This window comes from Sus scrofa, chromosome 6 (assembly GCF_054392235.1).
Source record: "Sus scrofa isolate SSC_HxYL_T2T_F1_AM1 chromosome 6, Sscrofa_HxYL_maternal_Yorkshire_Landrace_v2.0, whole genome shotgun sequence".
Lineage (NCBI taxonomy): Eukaryota > Metazoa > Chordata > Mammalia > Artiodactyla > Suidae > Sus > Sus scrofa.
This window is the reverse complement of record NC_139388.1, coordinates 32,476,050-32,490,000: the sequence shown is the minus strand read 5'-3', so window position 1 is coordinate 32,490,000 and position 13,951 is coordinate 32,476,050. Positions and strand designations below refer to the sequence as shown.

Below are 13,951 nucleotides of genomic sequence, written 5' to 3'. Positions count from 1 at the left end.
CACTGCTTTCAAACTCAAGGTGAAAAGAATCTCCAACCCAGACTCCCCTGATAGGAACTTGGCGGAATATCTGCCTTGTCACATCCCACTTGTCTGATGCGTACCTGGATACTTTTTTTTTTTTGGAAAGTCGACTTCTCCAAAATGCCTAATCTTAATATTTGTGTCCCTCCTGTGTCCCCCAAGCCATTCCCTCATTTGCCTGCAGACACAGCCCTTTCCATCCGTTCTTCTCATTTTCCACTGACACTTGCTCTTCGCCGCTCTTTGTGGCAAAAAAAAAAAAAAAAAAAAAAAAAAAAAAAAAAAAAAAAAATCTGTGCTGTGAACACAGTTTGACATTTCCTGACATTTCATGAACTAATTACACTACAAATAATTAAGCATGTTCACATCTGTAACAAACGAAGGCAAAGTGGTTGTCAGCGGGCGTGATTGATGACCTCCCTGAGACTTGATCTGATGAGATTCTCCCACCCTGGGCCGGAGCCCGGTGCCACTGTGTTTGCAATCATGCCTTCAGCCCTTTTCATCAGATCACACCGACGAGATGCTTGAAGAAAAGGATGGGAAAATTAATGACTACAATGAAATATTTGCATTTTTCCAGGGCTGGAAAAAACAATGAACAAGAGATGTGACAACCTCAATTATCTGGTGGTACTAAGAGCTCAGAGACAGCTCCTGCTGGAGAGAGCTGTTGGGAAGCCCGGGGGTGTCAGGCTGGCTGGAAAAATGGCAGGTGACAAGGACAACATTTTTTTTTTTTTATGCTACACGGGCCCACAGAAGCTCAGCTAAAAAGACAAATTGCACGAGCAATTTCTTATGGAGGGGGAAATTTGTCAGCCTTTAAGCTTGTTCCTTTACAAAGGTTGGACCGGGGTATGAAAATAAGCCGGGCTGCAGACAAAGGAATGCAATCTGATATCTGCCAATCGATGTGACTGCCAATGGCTGGGTCTCCTTTGTTTAATGCGGTTTGGGGGCTCTCGGCGTAGGCTGCACACCGTACAGAACTCTACGCTCCCTGCCCACTGGGATCTCATTTGGAAGGGACCCCAGCCTGCTAGAGACCTAATTTGGCTTTTTGCAAAGCCAGCTCCAGCCAGTTTTCTGGGCAAATTTCCCTCCTGAAGTTGCCCAAACAAATGGATTTATCATCCAACATGATGCCAGCCTAGAGGCTCCGTGGGCCAGAATGCAAGCATAAAATAAAATAAATACCTTTGGATAAAGGAGATGGCAAAGCATCTCTCTCTAACCGAGGTCTCTGCCAAGGACACCCTGGCAGCCAGACATGGCAAAATGGAGTTTTTAAAGATTAATGTTTAAAGTGCAAGACAAATTCCGTGACACCAAGTCTTCTCGTAATTTTCATTCTGTTGTTTTCCCACAGAATAAACAAGTCAATTGACAAGCCAATGAGCTGTTGGAAAATTTCGGCTGATGCCATCCATCAGGTTACAGTTGGCCACAGGAAGACATTCTAGGGACACTGGCCACATGGAATGGTATGGACCTGCCCCTTTGGTGAGCACAGACGATATGTAAGATACACTGTGGGTATATGTGTTAGCTTCCCTGCAACCCTTCAAGGTAGATATTGTCATTTCCATGATACAGATCAGGAAACTGAGGTTCAGAGAGGTCAGGGGACTTGCCCAAAGTCACACAGCTCTAATGCAACAGAGACAGAATTCAAACCTAGGTTTTTTGGCTCCAGTGCTTGGGGTCCCCACCATGCAGATTCTGGGTAAGTCGGTCAAGTTCATCCATTCTCCTCAGCGATAGTGCCCATGTCCAAAGGATGGATGATTCATGGCCCCCTGTCTTTGCTCACCGACCTCTTCTCAACCCCCATCCACTCTCGGATTGAAATGAACATCTTTCCCATTACTGGCCTCCAGACACCTCCCGTGTCCTGCCCCCAATCCATTAGTGAGATGGAACTTTCTATGTGCATGAGAAAGAAATCAGCCTGTAGGACTGGAGGTCTCTGGCGCTTAAAATCAAAATACTCTCGGCCCCGGGGGCCTCAAGGCAAAAAGTCAGTGCGGTCCTTTTATACCTTAAAGGAATTTGGGCTTCGACTTTTCCGTTTTGTGTTTGAATCCTACAGGGAAGGTGAGTGGATGATCAGACATTCTTTCTTCCTTAAAAAATAGGTGCTGAAAGTCGGCTTTCTAGCTTCTTGCTCAAGGCAGGGCTGGGAAGCCCAGATTAAGCAAAGTAGAACGAGTCCTGGAGTCAAGTCTCGGGATTTTAAGGATGGATTTCAGTGTTTTTAAATTACTAGATCATAGGGTAGATTTAAAGCCCTAGCTGGAGCCTTTCTTCTCCTTTCGTATCAAAACTCCGATGTTTATCCACAATATATCCAGTTTAGGCTTTTTAAGAAAGGCGGGCTGTCGGTGGTCCGCGGACAATAAACCTGGGCATTTTTGACCTTCATTCCACAACTTGACTTCAATATCTGCTAATTCCTTTTTATACAACAAATCGCATCAATCACGTTCGCATTTAACCAACTGGAGCTTAAATTGTTTTTGTTCTCTTCCATAAGTTCCTTCTCCAGATTAAATGCCGTTCCACCGAACGAACTGCTCTCGGCTGAAGTGGGGAAGCGTGATTTGATTAGTATGGATTCTGGAATCGGGTAAGTACTGTATCACTGTCCTCTCCAGAAAAGAGGTGACGTGTCCTGGGATATTAAGAATGACCATTTAATGTAAAAACTCGGATAATACATGAGTTAAATGGAGAAAATGAGAGAAAGCTTTTAAGCATTCTCCCAAGACAGATTGCAGAATAATATTATTGTACACGGAAAGGGGCCTGATCGACGCTGTCAGGAGGCCATTATAGAAGTGGGGTTTAAAATCATTATGGCAAAAAGCATTTCAGAGCTTCAGCGAGAGAGCGGCGTCACATAATGAATTATCAATAGAGAACTGGTGATTCGGTTATATTACAATATGAACAGAAAACTTCCTGTCACATAATTTTAATCTGCCACTCTGATAAATGGCTGGAGGAGGGAGCCCCATTTCCATTGTGAGCAATGGGAGTGAGTGGGGGGGGGTGGCTTGAGAGTCACAGACAATGCTGTAAATTAAGGATTCTCTGATCCAAGGAACACCCCTTAACCCCGCTTCCTTGATGCACCTGAAAGTCACCTATTTCTACGTGTCAGACACTGAACTAGAGGTGTGACAACAGGCATCAGCTCTAACTGCAATGAAACCGTATTTGCAGACACAGGGGCCCGTCCGAAGGCTATCATTTACTAGTTTGATTTCTTGAAATATTGCATTAAAATATGACTTATCTCAGTGGCTGAGGTTTGGGGCGCCTCCTTAAATTTTGCTCCCCATGTGAGTGTTTCAGTTGTCTCGTCCCAGTTCTGCCTCTGCTCCCTGCAAAATTGCAAGGTAAGCAATATTGCAGCCTAGGAAGCTGATATTCGGCGAGATTTCCTAATCAGGTTCATGGTCCATAACCAGGGGAGCTGAGATTCAAATCTAGCCAGTCTGACTCAAAATTCTAGCAACTTTCTACTTGACCATGCCGTGTGTATGTGTGTGTGTGCTTGTGTTTTATAGTTAAATCTTTCCTCCCCAGTATTATCACCCCAATTAGAGAGTTCTTTAGAGAATTCCAAAATGCTATTTGCCTCACCACCTCATTTGGGGACAAGGGAGCTATTATCTGTTTCACTTGTATAAGCTATTTAACGTTCACCAAGACAAAATGCTCTATTTTGACCTCTAAGAACTGAGGTACCCATTTGTACTGGCATCTTGAAAGGTCCTCTTTAAAAGGCATCCTCTACGATTTAAAATACTGTTTTGGGGAGTTCTCATCATGGCACAGTGGAAACGAATCCCACTAGGAACCATGAGGTTGCGGGTTCGATCCCTGGTCTCGCTCAGTAGGTAGAGGATCCGGCGTTGCCGTGAACTGTGGTGTAGGTTGCAGACGTGGCTCGGATCTGAAGTTGCTGTGGTGGTAGTGTAGGCCAGCAGTTGTGGCCCCAATTTGACCCCTAGCCTGGTAAACTCCATATGCTGCGGGTGCAGCCCTAAAAAGCAAAAACAAAGAAAATTTAAAAAGTAAAATAGTGTTTTGGGAAGGTTCACAATGGGACCAAAACTTAGCAGTGACGTTTGGCCTTGAGATCAGTACTGGGTGACTAGGGGCACAAGAGATGTGCATTTCACTGTACGCCCTGCTGTGTTTTTTAAATTGAGATATAACTGAAATATAACATTATATTCGTTTCAGGTGTATAATATGATGATTCGATATATGTACATATTGCAAAATGAGCACAAGAAGTATAGTTAACTTCCGTCGTCAAAGTTACAGAATTGTTTTCTTGTGATGAGAACTTCTAAGATTCATTCTCTGAGCAACTTCCAAATATGTACTAGAGCATTATTAACTATATTATTAACTGTTGTCACCATGCCATACATTGCTTTCTCAGGACTTATTTATCTTATAGCTGGAAGCTTATAAATTTGACCCCCTTCACCCATTTCGCCCATCCCCCAACCCCCCTGGAAACCGACAATTTGTTCTCTGTATCTGTGAGCTTTGTTTGGGGAGATTTGTTTATTTAGGTATTTATGTATGTATGTATTTATTTATTTATCTTTTTAGGGCTGCACCTGCAGCATATGGAAGTTCCCAGGCCAGGAGTTCTTGGGGTGGAATCGCAGCTGCAGCCACCAGCCTACACTACAGCCACAGCAACGCCAGATCCTTAACCCAATGAGCGAGGCCAGGGATCAAACCCTCATCCTCATGGATACTAGTCTGGGCTTGTTACCACTGAGCCACAGCGGGAACTCCTGGGGTTTTTTTTCGATTCCACATGTAGGTGAGATCATGCAGTATTTGTATTTCTCTGTCTGTCTTATTCCATGTTGTTGCAGATGGTAGTACTTTCTTCTTTTCGTAGCTGATTAATATTCCATTGTCCGTTCCTACCAATGGAGTAAGTTGTCCATTACCCATTCATTTATCCATGGACACTTAGGTTGTTTCCATGTCTTGGCTCTTTTAAATAATGCTGCATGGTGGGGGGCACATGTGTCTTTTCAAGTTAGTGTTTTAGTTTCCTTCCAGGAGTGGAATCGTACCCTGTTTTGCTTTCAGATTTTGTACCGTGGGTATGAGTCAACTCTTTCAGTCAAGACAAACCAAACGTTTGCGAAGGACATGGGTTAACAGGCCTCTCATGCCCTGTTTGTATCTGACCTAGAGACTGCCCCCCACCCCCAGGAGGTCCTCCCCTACTCAGTGGTGGAGACAGCAGTGTCAGCAAAAGCCAAACATGGGAGATACAAACAAGGAAAGAATAGCCAATACTTTGTGGAATATTATGCAGCCATTACAGCGATAAACTAGGTCCAGAAGTGTTGATGTGGGAGCACTTCCAGGATAAATTGCTCACGTTCAAAAGTCAAATTCACTTTCAAGAATCTTAATAGCATGTGTTGTAGAATTATACACACACACATATACACAGTTATATGCGTATTTATATGCCTTGCACACTTATGGGCACAGAAGGGTTTTAGAGGCCTACATATGGATTTGATGAAACCTATTTTCACTGGAGAGAAGGGACTTGGAGTTTCAGATGGAAAAAATCCTTAATTGTCATTTTACACCCTTCTCTTTTTGCCAAATTTCTACTATGAGCAGGTGTCATTTTATTGTAGATTTTTAAATCTCTGGTGATTTTAATTTTTCTTAATTATGCCCTTATAGATCATCTAAATGTTTTTAAACATGTTTCATGTCTCATCTGAAAAGGGTGTTTAAAAATGTTAGAATCTGAAACAGTTAATGAAGTACATTGCCGAGATTTTTAATAGAACAGCTTTATTGAGATACATTTCACATATTACAAAATTCACCCATTTAAGGCTGACACCATTCAGGGGTTTTTAACATAGGCACAGCATTGAATCATCATGACAATCTAATTTCAGAACATTTTTACCACCCCCACGAGAAATCTCGTATTCACTAGCAGTCAATTCCCCCTCCTACCCCCCACCCCCCACTAAAGCTCCGGGCAACCACCGATCTGCTTGTGGTCTCTACAGATTTGCCCATTCTGGACAATGTATATAAGTGGGATTATACAATACATGGTGTTTTCTTATGCATGGTGTCTTCTTTCATTTAGCATGCTTTCAAGGTCCGTCCACGTTGTATGCCATTCTTTTTTATGGCTGCCTAATATTCCCTTGCCTGGCTATTTTGTTTATTTTATATTTATTTATACATTTAAAATTTTTTTATTTATCTATTCATCCGTTGATGGACATTTGGGTTGTTTCCACTTTTCTGGATGCAATGAACATCCAGTTTTTAGGTAGAAATGCTAGGTTGTGTGGTAACTATGCTTGATATTTTGAGGAACCATGAAACCAAGCAGCTGCTCCATTTTACGATCCAAAGCCCACTCCCTGCATAGCCTTGCTAACACTTGTTCAAATCGCTTCACTAGAGATGTATTTCTAAAAATTGTATAAATAATATTTATTTATTTATACAATCAAAGAAAAGTATAATTTAATTGTACTTCTTCCTGCGGAAAAAGTCAAAGCAAATCTCAATTCCACAGAACTGAGTGGAAGAATCCCCTCTTCATTAGCCTCTGCATCCTGCTTTCCTCCTTGGAAGTAACCTTGGTGTTTGGCAGCCAGTAATGGCTCCATACTCTTAGCCATCTTTTGTATGCGTTCTTCCAGTAACTTTCTGCATTTTTCTTCAGATATATGCTCTTCAAGAAGAAGAGCTCTCTTGTTTTCACACAAACGTAATCATATCACACACACAGTTGTACGCGTTTCCCTTTTCAGTTTACACTGGGCCTTGGAGATTATTCAATCCATCATAATTTTTAATCACCTAGATTTTCTTAAAGGCCCCTTTACCTTTTCCAGAACATAGATCCTAGATGCCTCAGCAAATTGCCAAGAAGCCTGCAACTCCTTTAATGCACTTCCTCCTCCCTTGGCTGCAGTACCATCTTCTTAAATGTTCTCCTTCGTGATCATAGAGCTCAATTTACTGAGAACAAATTGTGACTCTGCCATTTACAAGTTCAAGAGGCCCGGAGTCTCTGTGCCTCCATTTCCTCATTTGTAAAATGGGGATAAAAATAAAACGTAACGTCAAGACGTGTTGCTAGGATTGAATGAAATAATAGAAGTGGAGCGGGCAGCCGTGTCTAGTACCCAGGTACGACTCCATGTTGTTCGCCATATAGACAGTCTAGAAAGGCAGGCTGGCAGAGAAGCTGGCTTCTTTCGTCTAATTCCCTCTGCCGTTAGGCCATCTGGCCACTAAATCCGTTCCATGTGTGCTCATCAGGGGCTCCCCGCCCAGGGAATTAAGATCCCAGCCTTGGGGAGTAGAGTAGAGCCACACCCTTGAGCCTTACTCTTTTGATTGAAATAAAATTGCAAAATGAATGATAATCACAAAGCAGATCATTATCCATCGTAACCAAGCTGGACCATCACGAAGGATATTGATATAGCCACAGAAATGAGCCCAGGTCCAGAGGCCAAGCTCCTGAAAAAAGCCAGGCTGGGGAAGAGTGGGAATTGCCATCAGAATTGAAAACATCACCCGTGCAGGAAAAGCTCCCCGATTCTAATGCGTTGCTGCCCTCATTGCTCCAGAGCAAAAGAGAAGGCTCATCTGTGAGCATCCCCTGGGGGGAAAAATGTGGCCCATTGGTTCTCTGTTGACATTTCTGATCCCTGGGATTTAACTGGACCTCACTCACTTTATTTTGAGCAGATTCGTATCCGAATGGTGATTATTGGGTCCTGTAAAAAGTGATCAATAAATATTTGTTGAATAGGGTAGAATCCACTGGACTTTTATTTACTCTTTAATCCCCAAAGCTAAGTGCTAGGCCCTTTGTAAACACCACTTTGATATGCTAAAGAGTCTGAAACACTTAATGAGCTACTAGTTTGAATGTCAAGTTGGGAAGTTATGAATTTGCTGATCATTAATGAGCAAGAATTGATGGGCAGATTTTAGCCATGACTATAGGACTTGGTTGAAGAAGAGACGCTGCATTTAGCTCTGGCTGACTGTTCCCATTTTCTCCTGAGTCTGATATGAATGCTGGGTCCTGGGCATGTTTCAGAGAAGACCCTTCCATCAGGATACTGGGCTTCCCCCACCTCCACCCCGGCGCGCCCATCTTTTCAGGGAAGCTTCTGCTCCGCCTGGCAACGCAAACCCTTTTGGAATCCCATGAGAAACTGTAAATTCACATGATTTCTATACTCTTTCATCCCTATTTTAAAACAGAATTAAATTTTGTTTGTTTTTGCCTGAATTAAAACGTGCCCCAATTCACTTTGCTGGTTATCATACATTAGAAAATCAAAACCGCTTTCCTGCTGTTTTAAAAAGAAGGCCAAGAGGAGAGAAGAAACTTCATGGCAAGACCAAGTTCCGACTGTTATATTTATTCTTTTGTTGTGAGATAATCAGGCTATCAGTTTCACAAAACAGTGAAAGCACAAGGCTGGAGGAGGAAAGAAAGAGAACTGAACTATATACATCCCATCGTAGTGCTCATGCCACCTACAGAAAGAGAAGACAGCAATCCTCTATCAGTCAGAATAGGCTAGGTTATGCTGCAGTAACAGACACCCACAGCATCTCAGCAAAAAGTTGATTTCATACTAAGGCTACATATCTAACTTGTGCCACCAAAGGGCTCCGCTCCTGATAACTACTCATAGACCCACCACGGTGGTGGGAAGAGAACATGGGAAACAAGAATCGTCCTGGCTCTTCCATTTTTCTGCCTAGAAGTCAACTTCCACTCACATTGCATTGGGCAAAGAAAGCCACGTGCTCAGCCTAATTTCAAAGGAGGCAAGGACATGGAGTCCTTTCTTGAATCAGAAAGGAGAAGAGGTGGGAATATTTGCTGAGCAGCACAAATGATTGTCACAGATCCCTCCCAAGCCTACAGAACTCAACACAAAAGAATCTGTAAAGAAGAGAAGAGAAGCTTTGCCTCCAGAAGGAAAGTGGAGTGTGGGACAAAGCCTCTGGAGCTTCACTCCTTGCAACATCTTTCTTCATTAGTCATCAAGAAAAATGCAAATTAAAAGCCACACTGAACTACCACTACACCCCCACTGGATTGGTTAAAACTAAAAAAAAAAACCCTGATAACGCTAAAAGCTGGCAAGGATGTGGAAAAACTGTAACTTGCAAATGTTGATAGGAATGTAAAGTGGTACAATCAGTTTGGGGAAAGTGAGGTGTTTTTTTTTTTTTTTTTTTTTTTTTAATGTAACTGGACAGACACGGTCCAGCTGCGGTCCAGCTTTCCAGCCCTAGGTATTTACCCACCAAAAGCTAAATCTATAATCATTTGTCTGTTACGAATTATCACAGCCATTTAATTGATAGTAGTCCAAGATCTGGAAACAACCTAGCTTGTCATAAATAGGAGAATGGATAAACAAGCTGAGGAATAATCACATGACTGAGTTTAGCAGTAAAAGGGAACAGACCATTGATACGTGTAAAATCATGGCTGCATCTTAAAAACAAGACACTTGGTGAAAAGCTTTATCCTAAAGGGAACATCCATTATGAGTCCATTTTTTTAGCAGGTTCTAGAACAGGCTGAATTAATTCATGGTGGAAAAATAATTAGAAGGGTTGTTAGCTTATGTGGTATAGACTGGAAGACCCCCGAGGGAGCTTTAATGGGATCTGGTGTGATGTGCCTCATCTTGTGTGAGGTGTGTGTTACCAAGGTACACACACATTTGTCAAAATTCGTGTACTGGTTTATGCAGTTCATGGATGTAAATTTTATCTTAAATGTATTTACATTTACATTTAATTTATCTTTAAAAAGTTGTAAACAAATCTTAAACCCTAGTGAAGGATATTTAGGCTGATACATTTAGGGACAAAATATGCTGATGTCTGCCGCTTCCTTTGACATGAATAACCCAAAAGTCAATGAAATAGATTGATATTGGATAGAGGAGGGTTAGGTGATAAAGCAAGAAGAGCAAAATATTCCTTGTAGAATCTACATAGTGAGTCTGTGGATTTTTGCACATTATTCCTTCAGCCCTTTTTCATGGAAGAGGGTGTGGAGCCCAGCCCCTCTGGGTTTGGAGCCAAGCTCCTCTGTTTCACTTGCTGTGTGACCTTAGACGCGTTTTTTAACACTACTGGTCGCGACTTTTCTTGATAACACCAATGTCTCCGGAAGATCAAGCTTGGAACCTCCCTATCCCTTAAAAAAGGCCCAGGACACCTCAGCTATTGTTATTTTGATTATCATTTCCCTGGTACATCTTTTGTTCTTTGACTTTCTGAGGACAAATCCTTTAAGAAGAGCCCTGCCCTTGTCATTCCAAAGCCCCTTGGAGTTCCTGTCCTGGCTCCGCAGGTTATGAACCCGACTAGCATCCATGAGGATTCGTGTTCAATCCCTGGCCTCGCTCAGTGGGTTAAGGATCCGATGCTGCCATGAGCTGTGGTGTAGGTCGCAGAAGAGGCTCGGATCCTGCCCTGCTGCGGCTGTGGTGTAGGCCGGCAGCTGCAGCTCCAGCTCAGCCCCTAGCCTGGAACTTCCACTTGCCACAGGTACGGCTCTAAAAAGCAAAACAAACAAACAAGAAAACCAAAGCCCCAAACCCACAATATAAACTAGGAGCTTCTGTTCACCTTGCACAAAGCCTGGCACATGGCAGGTATTCGGGACGTGTGGGTAGAACAAACTGGATAGGGCTGCCCTGTCATAACATCATGACCAGTAACCTCCAAATCCTCCTCGCCACCCACCAGAGAGGGGCTCATACCATACTTCTGGAATAACCGGAACAGGAAGGGGCTCTCACCAGAGGGCACTTCCCAGGTGTGAGGGTTCTGGATCTTTCGGGGCAAGGAATACCTAAGACCACTTTCTTTCATTCTTTTCCTTTTGGGGAGCCTTCCACTCTGTGGTTTAGTTTTTTGAATAGAGCAATAGTTTGCACCAGAGGCGAGCTGGCCACCCCCTCACCCACCCCGGGGACAACTGGCAATGCCTGAAGGCATTTGTGGTTGTCACACTGAGGAGGTGGTGGTTTGCTACCAGCCTCTAGTGGGTAAAGGCCAGGGCTGCAAGGCTCCCCCCAACATAAAATGATCCAGCCCCAAATGTCAACAGTGAGAAGCTGAAAATCCCCCAGTCAATTGAGCAGGAAAACTGGGCAGCGTATCCTCATCTGCATCCTTCATCTGATAGTCATTTCCTGAGCCCCACATGGCAGACCTGCGCTCACCTGGGTAAGGACCACAGACCCGGTCCGGTGGCAGCCATGAGCATGGCAAGGGCCACAAAAGTTCTTTCCCTTCCTTCCTCCCTCTCTCCATCCCTCTTTGCTTCCTAGCACATCCTTTAGATGTTCTTGGAGCAACACTCCAGAACTCTGTTCCTCTTCCACTTTCCTGAAAGCTGAAATGGGGATGCCCAAGAATGTCTCATTAAATAATAGATTTATTTAATAGGCCCATTACCCTGAAGCTCTGGGGAGAGAGGGGGGCTGGGGGCAGCCAAGGACAGTGCACGTGGCTATAAAAACCACAGCTATGTGAAATGCAAGGGCTCGAATCTGTCCCAGGCCTACATTAAAGGAAGCATGTCATAACCCTTGTGTCACAACAGCCGATTTAAAAGGGGCCTCTAGAAATGGAGAGTGGGATTCAGGCCAGCCCGCCAGCCTGCAGCTTCCTATGAGCTGTCCTGAAGGCTTCTCTGGTCTAAATCTCTGCTCCCAACCTGAGCCACTGCAGTCCCACCATTAGATTCATTCTTGTGGGTTATGCATTTTTCTCTCTACTCAGTCCTCAGTGAAAGTATAAACAACCTCAGAAAGACGTTCATTCATCCACACACTCCTGAGAACGTGTTCAGCGCTGGTGAAATGCAACAATTTTAGAACCAGACAGATCCCTCAGTTTCAGCCTGAATTCTGTCGTTCAGTAGCTGTGTGAATTTGGATTGGTGACTCAACCTCTCTGAGCCTCAGTTTCCTCATCTATAAAATGGGAATGATGATAGTCCCTACTCTTAGGGTTGCCTTGAGGGTTAAATGTGAATAAAGCTAATAAAGCACTAAATGCAGTGCCAAGGTCATGGGAAGCCCTTGGAGAATTATTAGCATGCTAATAATAATAGTGGTAATAATAAACCGCCCATGGGGTGACTACAAAAGTGAATGAGGCTTTGTTATAATCTAGCAGGGAGGCTGAGATTCACTTGCAAATAGCTCTAATGCGAAGCTGCTAGGGGTCTGAGAGAGGCCAGGGATTCCCGAGGGGGGCCCTGTGGAGCCAAAAATGACTTGCTGGGGGAGATGGCATTTAAGCTGGGCCTTAGAGGGTGCAGTGTGGTTTGGACGGGTGCAAGCACAGGATAAAAGGGCTGCCAAGAGCAGGGTGCCTGCGATCCAGGCCAGAGCTGCCACCGTTGGTGCGCAGGCCCTCCCTGCTCAAGGACCCCTACAGAGGTGGCGGAGTCGGCAGGGGGGCGGGGGGGGGGGCACAGAGACGGATACCAACAGCACACTGCTCTCAAGCCTTGTCACTTTAGGCCTGCATCTGGCCCTTTTTGCTAATCAGCTAGGACAGAGCCTAGGAGTCTTCAGCTTAAGTCTTGGCCCAAGGCAGGAGGCATGCTGAGCAAACAGCAAGAAGCTGTTTCAGAGGGATGGAACTCTGAATGGAGCTGGGAAGTTCTGCTGAACGTCCATTTAGGAAGGCCTGGAACATCACATTCATTAAATCACTTGGACTCCATGCAGTAGCCCTGGCCCCTGGAGTTCAACAATCGTGAGTTTAAATCCCTAAGTGGCCACCTGCTACCTAGCTGTGGGACTTTGAGCAAATCACTGCACCTCTCTGGGCTTCAACTCCCTCTCTGCTAAATGGGGATAAAAAATTATGGCTCATGGCATGTTGGGGGATTAAATGAGATGTTCATTGAGCCTTAAGTATGGTGCCACCCACCAAAGTTATCTTTTCTTTTTATTTTATCTTATTTTTTTTGTCCTGGAAGTTCCCAGGCTAAGGGTCAAAGCGGAGCTGCAGCTGCCACCCTACACCACAACCACGTCTTTGACCTACACCACAGTTCGTGGCAATGCCAGATCCTTAACCCACTGAGAGAGGCCAGGGATTGAACCTGTGCCCTCATGGATGCTAGTAGAAGGTAACTTTTATGCCTAATGTTAACCGCTTACGGTCTCGTGTTGATCACCTATGTTATGCATTATCAGGGTGTTCATCTAACTTAAAACTGAGAAGTAGGAGGGCACAGGTGCCAGGTGGGGAGGCGCATGGAGAGATGGCTGCAGTGCTGGGGCGGGGGGGGCAGATGTCGCTGACTTCCTGAGGGTGCCAGAATCCCTCAGTCTCCTGGGAGGCTGATCCAGGGTGTGCATGAGTGCATGCGTGCACATGCACACACACGCCTCCACCTCAGCACAGTCACACATTCACCTTTACACCCGTATGTACTCACATATTGCATACACGCACCCGCTGTGTCCTGAACCACTGACCAAATACAAAGCCCTTGGCGCTTCCCAACATTGTCGAGGATGCCTCCAAGCTTTCTCCCGATGCTTCTTAGGAATCTCTGCATCCCATCTGCATCCCATAGCAGACGCACCCACCACATTCTCCTACCTGTTCTGGAAGATGCTCAGGGGCCATGGGACACGCCCCAGGATGTCCTGAATGGGGAGCTGCTATAGTGGGTTTCCTCAGCTCCTTGCAAGCACTTGATGGATGGCATTTGATCAAAAGGTACTTTCCTTCAATCTTCTGTGGCTGCTTGCACGGACACCCGTGTCCCCGCCTCCCACGT

The 13,951-nt window shown here is 44.6% G+C and overlaps 1 long non-coding RNA gene across 8 annotated transcripts in view; it reads left to right on the top strand.

Moving 5' to 3' along the window:
• The window catches only part of LOC110260952 (uncharacterized), a 255,028-nt gene that overhangs the window by 36,121 nt on the left and 204,956 nt on the right, over positions 1-13,951 (top strand). For 6 of the 8 annotated variants that reach the window (XR_014805882.1, XR_014805881.1, XR_014805885.1 and 3 more), the window contains 2 exons: positions 1,400-1,514; positions 2,567-2,659. This is a non-coding gene — a long non-coding RNA (uncharacterized LOC110260952). Of the gene's footprint in view, positions 1-1,399; positions 1,515-2,566; positions 2,660-6,971; positions 9,328-13,951 lie in introns of those variants that run through there. The other 2 variants (XR_014805886.1, XR_014805887.1) reach the window with 1 other exon arrangement.